At 41.4% G+C, this 8,119-nt stretch overlaps 1 long non-coding RNA gene and 18 other non-coding genes across 19 annotated transcripts; all 19 read right to left on the reverse strand.

Moving 5' to 3' along the window:
• Positions 1-792: 792 nt before the first annotated feature.
• On the reverse strand, positions 793-6,433 carry LOC109771518 (uncharacterized). Its single transcript, XR_002234900.2, has 2 exons — positions 6,315-6,433; positions 793-1,465 (listed from the first exon to the last, which is right to left on the reverse strand). It is a non-coding gene; the product is annotated as an uncharacterized lncRNA (long non-coding RNA).
• LOC120965516 (small nucleolar RNA SNORD14) lies at positions 1,308-1,428 on the reverse strand. The gene has a single exon (XR_005758563.1). It is a non-coding gene; the product is annotated as a small nucleolar RNA SNORD14 (small nucleolar RNA).
• Positions 1,719-1,799, reverse strand: LOC120965743 (small nucleolar RNA snoR77Y). The gene has a single exon (XR_005758767.1). It is a non-coding gene; the product is annotated as a small nucleolar RNA snoR77Y (small nucleolar RNA).
• On the reverse strand, positions 1,979-2,074 carry LOC120965609 (small nucleolar RNA R30/Z108). Its single transcript, XR_005758652.1, has one exon. It is a non-coding gene; the product is annotated as a small nucleolar RNA R30/Z108 (small nucleolar RNA).
• LOC120965736 (small nucleolar RNA Z107/R87) lies at positions 2,210-2,313 on the reverse strand. The gene has a single exon (XR_005758760.1). It is a non-coding gene; the product is annotated as a small nucleolar RNA Z107/R87 (small nucleolar RNA).
• Positions 2,377-2,460, reverse strand: LOC120965758 (small nucleolar RNA U31b). Its single transcript, XR_005758782.1, has one exon. It is a non-coding gene; the product is annotated as a small nucleolar RNA U31b (small nucleolar RNA).
• LOC120965757 (small nucleolar RNA U31b) lies at positions 2,543-2,629 on the reverse strand. Its single transcript, XR_005758781.1, has one exon. It is a non-coding gene; the product is annotated as a small nucleolar RNA U31b (small nucleolar RNA).
• On the reverse strand, positions 2,928-3,023 carry LOC120965713 (small nucleolar RNA Z43). The gene has a single exon (XR_005758738.1). It is a non-coding gene; the product is annotated as a small nucleolar RNA Z43 (small nucleolar RNA).
• LOC120965683 (small nucleolar RNA snR60/Z15/Z230/Z193/J17) lies at positions 3,117-3,210 on the reverse strand. The gene has a single exon (XR_005758711.1). It is a non-coding gene; the product is annotated as a small nucleolar RNA snR60/Z15/Z230/Z193/J17 (small nucleolar RNA).
• LOC120965744 (small nucleolar RNA U83) lies at positions 3,281-3,358 on the reverse strand. The gene has a single exon (XR_005758768.1). It is a non-coding gene; the product is annotated as a small nucleolar RNA U83 (small nucleolar RNA).
• On the reverse strand, positions 3,653-3,737 carry LOC120965755 (small nucleolar RNA snoR8a). The gene has a single exon (XR_005758779.1). It is a non-coding gene; the product is annotated as a small nucleolar RNA snoR8a (small nucleolar RNA).
• On the reverse strand, positions 3,966-4,051 carry LOC120965754 (small nucleolar RNA snoR8a). The gene has a single exon (XR_005758778.1). It is a non-coding gene; the product is annotated as a small nucleolar RNA snoR8a (small nucleolar RNA).
• On the reverse strand, positions 4,213-4,309 carry LOC120965722 (small nucleolar RNA Z101). Its single transcript, XR_005758746.1, has one exon. It is a non-coding gene; the product is annotated as a small nucleolar RNA Z101 (small nucleolar RNA).
• Positions 4,434-4,517, reverse strand: LOC120965732 (small nucleolar RNA Z102/R77). The gene has a single exon (XR_005758756.1). It is a non-coding gene; the product is annotated as a small nucleolar RNA Z102/R77 (small nucleolar RNA).
• On the reverse strand, positions 4,631-4,716 carry LOC120965727 (small nucleolar RNA Z102/R77). The gene has a single exon (XR_005758751.1). It is a non-coding gene; the product is annotated as a small nucleolar RNA Z102/R77 (small nucleolar RNA).
• On the reverse strand, positions 4,789-4,886 carry LOC120965720 (small nucleolar RNA Z101). Its single transcript, XR_005758744.1, has one exon. It is a non-coding gene; the product is annotated as a small nucleolar RNA Z101 (small nucleolar RNA).
• On the reverse strand, positions 5,057-5,141 carry LOC120965726 (small nucleolar RNA Z102/R77). Its single transcript, XR_005758750.1, has one exon. It is a non-coding gene; the product is annotated as a small nucleolar RNA Z102/R77 (small nucleolar RNA).
• LOC120965734 (small nucleolar RNA Z102/R77) lies at positions 5,372-5,452 on the reverse strand. The gene has a single exon (XR_005758758.1). It is a non-coding gene; the product is annotated as a small nucleolar RNA Z102/R77 (small nucleolar RNA).
• LOC120965725 (small nucleolar RNA Z101) lies at positions 5,500-5,597 on the reverse strand. The gene has a single exon (XR_005758749.1). It is a non-coding gene; the product is annotated as a small nucleolar RNA Z101 (small nucleolar RNA).
• Positions 6,434-8,119: the final 1,686 nt, after the last annotated feature.

Raw genomic sequence — 8,119 nt, forward strand, 5'->3', positions numbered from 1 at the left:
ATTCAACAATCTACCCATCGGTTTCATAGTACTTGTATCAGCAAACCAACAATCATGCCGTATCTATATCTCCATACTTCTCTCGTAACCCACATCATGCCGAATAAGTCACAAACGCAGCAGCGTCACGGCCCTGACAAATACTCACTCCATCCCATAATGCACAATGTTTTTTTACACTCTATCGGTCACACCCCTTTAATCTCATTTATCATATCTCTCTCGCCTCCTAAACCTTAAGTTAAATATATTTTTAAAAGAGAAGTATCAGTAAGGGAAAGAGAAAAGTATACTTTATCATCCCTCAACTCTAAAACCTGACTGAGTGTGAGTGGGACAGTTTAGACCAGTCGCCAACATGGTAAGATGACCCCACAAAACAGGCGGCCCACGCCTTCATACTGTTTCTCTCTCACCGGAGGCTCGCCTGGTATTGGCGATGGTACAATAGTGTTCAATTCCTTTCAACAGCTGCAGTGGCTATTGGAGCGATACTCTTTAGCAGTTGTGAACACAATCGTGCAACCATGGCTGTTATGTCGAGCCATCAGTCCCAAAACCTATTTTTTTAGGACGAGATATGGTAGGTTATATTTACATAAAGCTTCTTTTTGGTCGCTGGAAAAATATTTTTATGTGGGAGGTGCGCATTGAACATCTACCGATTTCACTCCTTTTGACAAGTTACCAGGAAGCCAAAGAAATACACTTCAGTTCGCATTTGCTTCCAAAAACACTGCGTTGACAGTACATTTTCAGGTTCAGAAAATTAGAGCTCCAGAGGCACTATGCTGAGCCAAACAGCACACTTTATTAGAAAGAACTCAAATCCATTACAAATGTTCAACAAAAATACAAAGGGCATCCTCGACCAAACAAGGACCCTGTTAGTCTTCATGCACACACCGAAGTACATACACAAGCATGTTGGGTAACCCAGCACAGAAACCATACAACATGCACACAAACAGGTCTTCTAACACCTAATAACAAAAATATCCATATCCATGCTCAGTCTGCCCTTCTTTCCTTCTCATTCTTTCAGGTGGCAACGGAACACTTGTTCAACATTGTTGATAGGCACTCACGCTTCACCATTGCTTTTCAACAATGGATCCCTAAACAAAATGATGGTTTCAGCCTCAAAAGATTCAAAGGAAGGATGTGGCAGCATTAGCAAAAACACTATGGCAGCAACTCAAAAATGTAAACAAGCCTTCAACTGATCTTCATTTAATGCAAAGAGCCATGCAGTGCAGACAACAGACTAATAAAACTGAAACAAAGACAAAATGGGGATGGTAACAAGGCTCAGACATCCAAGGAAGGAATTAGCAGCATTAGCTCTCAAGCCTGGCTGGGCGAAAGCTCTTAGGCGGCAACTGCGAATGTTTTGAGAAACAAGCCTTAAATTTATCATCACTGCCATACCATTTCCCCGGTTGCATATTGCACAATAACAGATCTGTAAATCAACAAACATGATCTCAGGCACATATATCAACATGTGAAAGCATCTTCGGTCAGTGTTGAAAGAGACGTGGCAACAGGCAAATTTATACATAGAGAATTAGACATTGCAAAAAAAGAACAGAACAAAGCACACAGCTGAATCAGACAAGGTGTAAACAGAGATTCCAGCCAAGGGCCGACACTTCCAACTTCAGTGATTATTAGTGGCTGTTGTATCAACATAAAAAGCAAAAGATTTGAGCAAACTTTAACCTCAGAAAGCCGCACAAATATCGTCATTCTGTATCTGACGGTAATTCCAACATAAAGCTACTCATCATAGGCATCAATTGCATTCTAGGGGTATAAAAAAAGTCAAGGTGCACAAGATGACATCATATGAAGAAAACGCAGTGTTCAATTACACATCAATACCTCATCACAATCCAAACAAATCTAGTAAACTGGAGGTTAAAAGAAGCAAACGATCAATAACAGCAAAGAAATATTATTCCAAGATGCATAGTTGCTCAGTGGTGGCAATATTTAATTGGTTCGATTCTGCCAGCAATGTCGTCAATGCTTTCAGAAGAGGGAGCTTGTTATCCTCATCGCAACTATGTCCACCAAAACAAACAAAAAATTAAACAGAATTATAGATAAAGGAATGATCAATATCCTTAATCAAGAAAAAGAAGCAGAAAAGAGGGAACGGGAGAAAAGAACAATAAACAGCAGATTATAAAATCAGGTATCGGATGGCTCAGTTCAGCGGGATATTCGGCATACAAATTAACTCTTAAGAGAAAACCTGTGATTTGGTCTGTTGAGCTTGAATATTTGCAAATCGTCACTGCCATCACCAAAGGAAAAGAACCAGCAAGTATGTAAAGAAAACAGAACCAATTGGAAGAAATAACTACTGAGTCAGAATCATAAGTATGTCAATCAGCATAGATCCACCAATGTGGACCCTAAGAGTGGAGCGATAAATATGTCATCATCCTCAAAAGGTTTGGAATATCACTGCCAACATCAAGTATATGTTGCACAATAGCAATCAAAGTCAAAAACAATTAGACGAACTACCAAGTCAGATTCATAAGTATGTCAATCAGCATAGATCCAGCAATGTGGACCCTAAGAGTGGAGCGACAAATATGTAATCATCATCCTCAAAAAGGTTTGGAATATCACTCCTAACACCAAGTATATGTTGTACAATAGCAATCAAAGTCTAAAACAATTAGAAGAACTGATGCAAAGATAGGAGCTCAGTAAGAACGTAGCGATTGATAATCACAACAAGATGATCATATTTCTTCAATTGTCTCATCACTGCACAAATCCAAGCAAATAAAAACTTCACTATATTTATAGTCAAATGGAAACTGCTTCTCAAGTATTTTAGTTTAATCATTGGACAAACACCAAAAAAGGATTAGCATGTCAAACCAAGATAGTAAATGTTGTAAGGACTCAGAATATGGGTGGTGATATAGCAGGATGGTCGGCAAGGCAAATAAATACCAGTTACGACGAACGAGACCAAATATCAATCTTCACCGTCCTCTAAGATTGATATTAATGTAGGATTGTCCATGTAAAATGCAATTAAAAAAAGATAAAACTAGGTTTGATTCTCATAAAAAAGGGTGAGCATGACAGGTCGTCAGATAGGAGCGAAAGACTATTTTTGTTCAAGTAATCATGATTTGATCATATGAACTATGCACTTGTAATCATCATTCGACCTAGGCAAACAAGCAATGCAAGAGAAACCAAAAGAAATCATCAGGAAACAGAAGAAGGATTCCAGGAATAATGATGCCTCAGAAGGAAGGCAGTAGGTTATGTAATCATGAGTGATTTCATTGAGAAAGGTTCACACTAATCATCATCAGCATCATTCAACAACAAAATGCATCAAATAGAACTACATATACATAAATGGGCAAGATAATGGCCTCATAGAGAAGATTAGATTGTTCAACATGAAGAAAATTCAAACATATGCTTGTCTATTAACTTAGTTTAATCCTTGGCCAACAAAAATCAAAAACAATCGCAGAAGCAAACCAATCATCAGCTGAAGAATCTCACAACAGAGGAAAGCAGTTTGGAGGTAAAACAGAATGGTCTGCAAGGCAAGAAGCTAACAGCTGCTAGTCAGACTTAGAACAAGATCAAATGGTTAATTTGTGCTCAGATTCTATGGGTGTATTAGGAGTCATTCATCTGGATCTCCCATCAGTACGAGGAATGTTTTATAATCACTGCCCAATTACAACAACCAGCACCAAGAATAACACCTTATCAAATCACACAAGATTTAAAACAATGAATTATGAATAAGTTTGGTGCCATGGAGCAGAAAACACAACTAATGTCACTCAAACATTAGCTCTGAAGGTGACAAATCTGAAAGTCCAAATGCAAAACAAACCTCAGGACAAATAAACTCAAAAAAACAAGATCCATCAGGACAAGATCCAGAAGAAGCATGATTTGTTTGGTGCTCAGATTCTATGGGTGTATTGGAGTCGTTCACATGGATCTCCCATCAGTACGAGGAATGTTGTATAATCATTGCACCACCAAATGTTCAACTCTAAATGAGAAGAGCCACAAGGATTTGATTTACACTTGATAAAAAAGCCAAAAAAACATCAGCAGAGAAAGTTAACTGGAATTTCAGGTTGAGCATAAGCAAAGATCCAACTGACGTTGGAAATAAATGAAACAAAAGGGAAAATATCAAGGATGCATCAGATCTCCAAGGTGAAAAGGGTGTGACATCATAGAAATGCCTCAGACGCAAATTACCCATAAACTCGTGTCTCCTCATCTGCATCAAGCATGCTCAACCAACAACAGAAGCAACTTGAAAAACTCATTTTTGACACCAAGGCAGAGTTACAACAATTCAAAACCAGAAGAAAGCTAAAATAATGCATTCCTTTCTCTTATCAAACCAGGGATGAGGATCAGACTCGGTTCAGTATTGAGGCCATCATATCAGCCAATCAAACCAATAGGGAAATTAATCATTCATCATCTCACCTCCACTGATTAAATTAGAAAATGATCAGATGAAATTACTCTCCATGGAACAAAGCAATGGTAACAATGATAAAGAAAGGCAAGCAATAACATATTTGACTTATTGGAGGCAAGAGGATGATCAGATTCGGTTCAGTATTGAGGCCATCATATCAGCCAATCAAACCAATAGGGAAATTAATCTCATTCATCACATCACCTCTGGCCTACTAAACCCACAATTAAATATTTTAAAAAGGAAAGTACCAGCAAGGAAAAGTACAACAGTGAGGGCAGATGCATCAGATCTCCAAGGTGAAAAAGAGTCTGACATCACAGAAATGCCTCAGATGCAAATTACCCATAAACTCATGTATCCTCATTTGCATCAACTATGCCCATTTCAATTAGAAACAAAGTTTCTATTTGAATTGGTCTAACTTTGTTTGTTTTTAAACTGCACAACATTCAATTTTGGTACCATTCTGCAACAAACACCACCATATCTTAGGAACTAGAAAAAGTTAAAAGAAATCCATTTATGTTGACACAAGAGAAGGCAGGATGATCAGATTCGGTTCAGTATTTAGGCCATCATGTCAGCCAATCAAACCAATAGGGAAATTAATTGATTCATCATCTCATCTTTCGCCAATTAAAACCCAAAACAAAAAGATTTTTGAAATGTAAGTACAAAGAACACAAAAGACATGGGTGAGGGGGTGCATCAGATCTCCAAGGTGAAAAAGAGTGTGACATCACAGAAATGCCTCTGCATGAGATAACTCCTTTAAAAAAGATGCTGAGTAAATAAGAAAAAAAAAAGACAAAGCAGCAAAGTTTTCTTTCTTGAAGACACGAAATAAAACCAGTATGGGTATGATCAGATAGAGCTAATACATGATTCATTGGACATCATACCATCCATCAACAATGTAATTATATCCTCATCTCACCCAAACAAACCAAACATAGCAAGAAAAGCAAAGAATGAGGATCTTATCAAGTATGCATCAGATCTCCAAGGTGAAAAGAGCGTGACATCACAGAGACGCCTCAGACGCAAATTACCCATAAAACTCATGTCTCCTCATCTGCATCGACAATGGTCCTCCAAGAAACAGCAGCAGAAACGAGAAAGAAATATGAATTCCAACAACAGAAACTACAGCCAGAAGAAGAAAAGGACCAACATATAAACCTAGCCAACGATACTAGTTCCTTAGGACACCAAATTATCTTAGCAATGACGAAATAGCAAGACCGAACACCTAAGCTGTGTACAAGAATAACCAATGAAAAGATGTCTTTGCAGACAATGATAGTAATCACCTACTGTGATGTTAGATAACAGCACCTAAGTTGTGTAGCACAACAATCAGAACAATGTGCTAACAAGTTACCAGCTTTATCATCAAATAGCCGGTACTATTCAGTGAAATCGCCTACTGTACTTTTAACAAATAAACGCACTGAACCGCAAGGCCACTACGCAATGTACACCACCATCACCTACTAGACCGCAGAAGCGAGACCATACAGAACGGCGACGGCGGGGCGGATTGCTGTGGCATCGTCTCATACACGGCGGCGATGAGATCCGTCGGTAATCAGTTTTTGCGATGCGCGACTAGACGAACTCATCCGGAAGCAACAGCAAATCTACCCTGGCTATCCGACTACCAGTGTATACAGTATCATACAGCTCGCACAACCTACGGCCCTAGAACTAGGCAACGAAGGCAGACGGGCTGCTTCGCTCCGCTTGGAGTTCGAGAGGCAGAAAGGGGGTCAGAGCAGGGAAGGGGGTCGTTACCGACTTTGTTCGTGCAGACCGCCGTGGTTGCTGGGCGTGGCGAGGGTCGGCGGCGGTGGCGCCGCCGAGGAGAGGGGAGATGCCTGCTGCTGGGAGCCAGTGGCGCTAGGGTTTGGGTTATATAGAGTCGGGGAGGCGGTAAGGGTTTCGGCCGGTGTGGGCTTTAGGGAGTCTGGGCATGGGATTGTCCAGTCCAGCGGCCTCTTGGGCCGGATTCATCAATTTTCCTTTTTGGGCGGTGCGTTCTCATTCGTCCATGGCTCCTCCCTTTCGCTCACTTTCTTGGGTTTTTTTTAGGGTACACTTTATTGGTCTTTCATACGAAAATTGCATTGAAAAATATGAACATCGACAATATTAAAGATATACAATATGAAACTAGTTTCATAATACATCTACTGATGTTGATTTAATATTGTGAATGTTGATGTTATTTTCATACGAATTAATTTGGTCAAATTTTACAAAGTTTGACTTGAGAGAAATCTTATATGCAGCGTAAAAAGAAACGGATGGAGTATCTTTCCATCTCATGTATTGTAATATCTCCATTTCTTTCACTTTGACGAAACATGACTGTGCATGTGAGTGCAAAAGTGTTGGGTAACGTAGTAATTTCAAAAAAATTCCTACGCACACGCAAGATCATGGTGATGCATAGCAACGAGAGGGGAGAGTGTGTCTGAGGGAGTCCTGGACTAAGGGGTCCTCAGGCGTCCGGCCTGTTAGCCATGGGCCGAACTGATAGGCTGTGAAGATACGAAGACTGAAGACTGCACATGTGTCCGGATGGGACTCTCCTTGGCGTGGAAGGCAAGCTTGGCGACCGAATATGTGGATTCCTTTCTTTGTAACCGACCTTGTGTAACCCTAGATCCTCCTGTGTCTATATAAACCGGAGGATTTAGTCCGGAAAGGGAGACTCATGACCATAGTCATATAGGCTAGACTTCTAGGGTTAAGCCATTACGATCTCGTGGTAAATCAACTCTTGTAATACTCATATCCATCAAGATCAATCAAGCAGGAAGTAGGGTATTACCTCCATAGAGAGGGCCCGAAACTGGGTAAACATCGTGTCCCCTTTCTCTTGTTACCATCGACCTTAGACGCACAGTTCGGGACCCCCTACCCGAGATCCGCCGGTTTTGACACCGACATTGGTGCTTTCATTGAGAGCTTCACCGTGCCGTCCCCAAAAGGTTCGATGCCCCCTTCAATCGTTAACAATGACGCTGTCCAAGGAGAAACCTTCCTCCCCGGACAGATCTTCGTGTTCGGCGGCTTCGCACTGCGGGCCAACTCGTTTGGCCACCTGGAGCAGATCGATAGCTACGCCCCTGGCCATCAAGTCAGATTTGGGAGCTTGAATTACGTTGCGGACATCCGTGGAGATTTGATCTCCGCCGGATTCGAGACCGCGGCGACCGCTCCTGGTCACCTTGACAGACATGTCCTAAAACTGTCGTCAGACCGCATCCAGGAGATAGCTCTTGTAACCCCTCTGGCTTTAGATCCAGAGCACACTGCGGCATCCAAGGATTGGAGGCTCAACCCCACCACGGAGGCCACAGATTCTCCGGCGTTAGAGCCGCACATGGACTTAACCTCACGCAATACTCGTGTCACCGGAACTCCGGACTCTTCTCCGGGTATAAGTTCTGAACCATGTGAGTCCGCGGATACCGAACTTGACCACTTATCGATCTTCGAGTTCAGTGTTGCAGACATCTTCCAGCACTCGCCCTTGGGCGATGTGCTGAACTTATTAAAGAATTTGTCCTTGGCGGGGGACTCACAGCCGAACTA

This window comes from Aegilops tauschii, chromosome 5 (assembly GCF_002575655.3).
Source record: "Aegilops tauschii subsp. strangulata cultivar AL8/78 chromosome 5, Aet v6.0, whole genome shotgun sequence".
In the NCBI taxonomy this organism is placed as follows: domain Eukaryota; kingdom Viridiplantae; phylum Streptophyta; class Magnoliopsida; order Poales; family Poaceae; genus Aegilops; species Aegilops tauschii.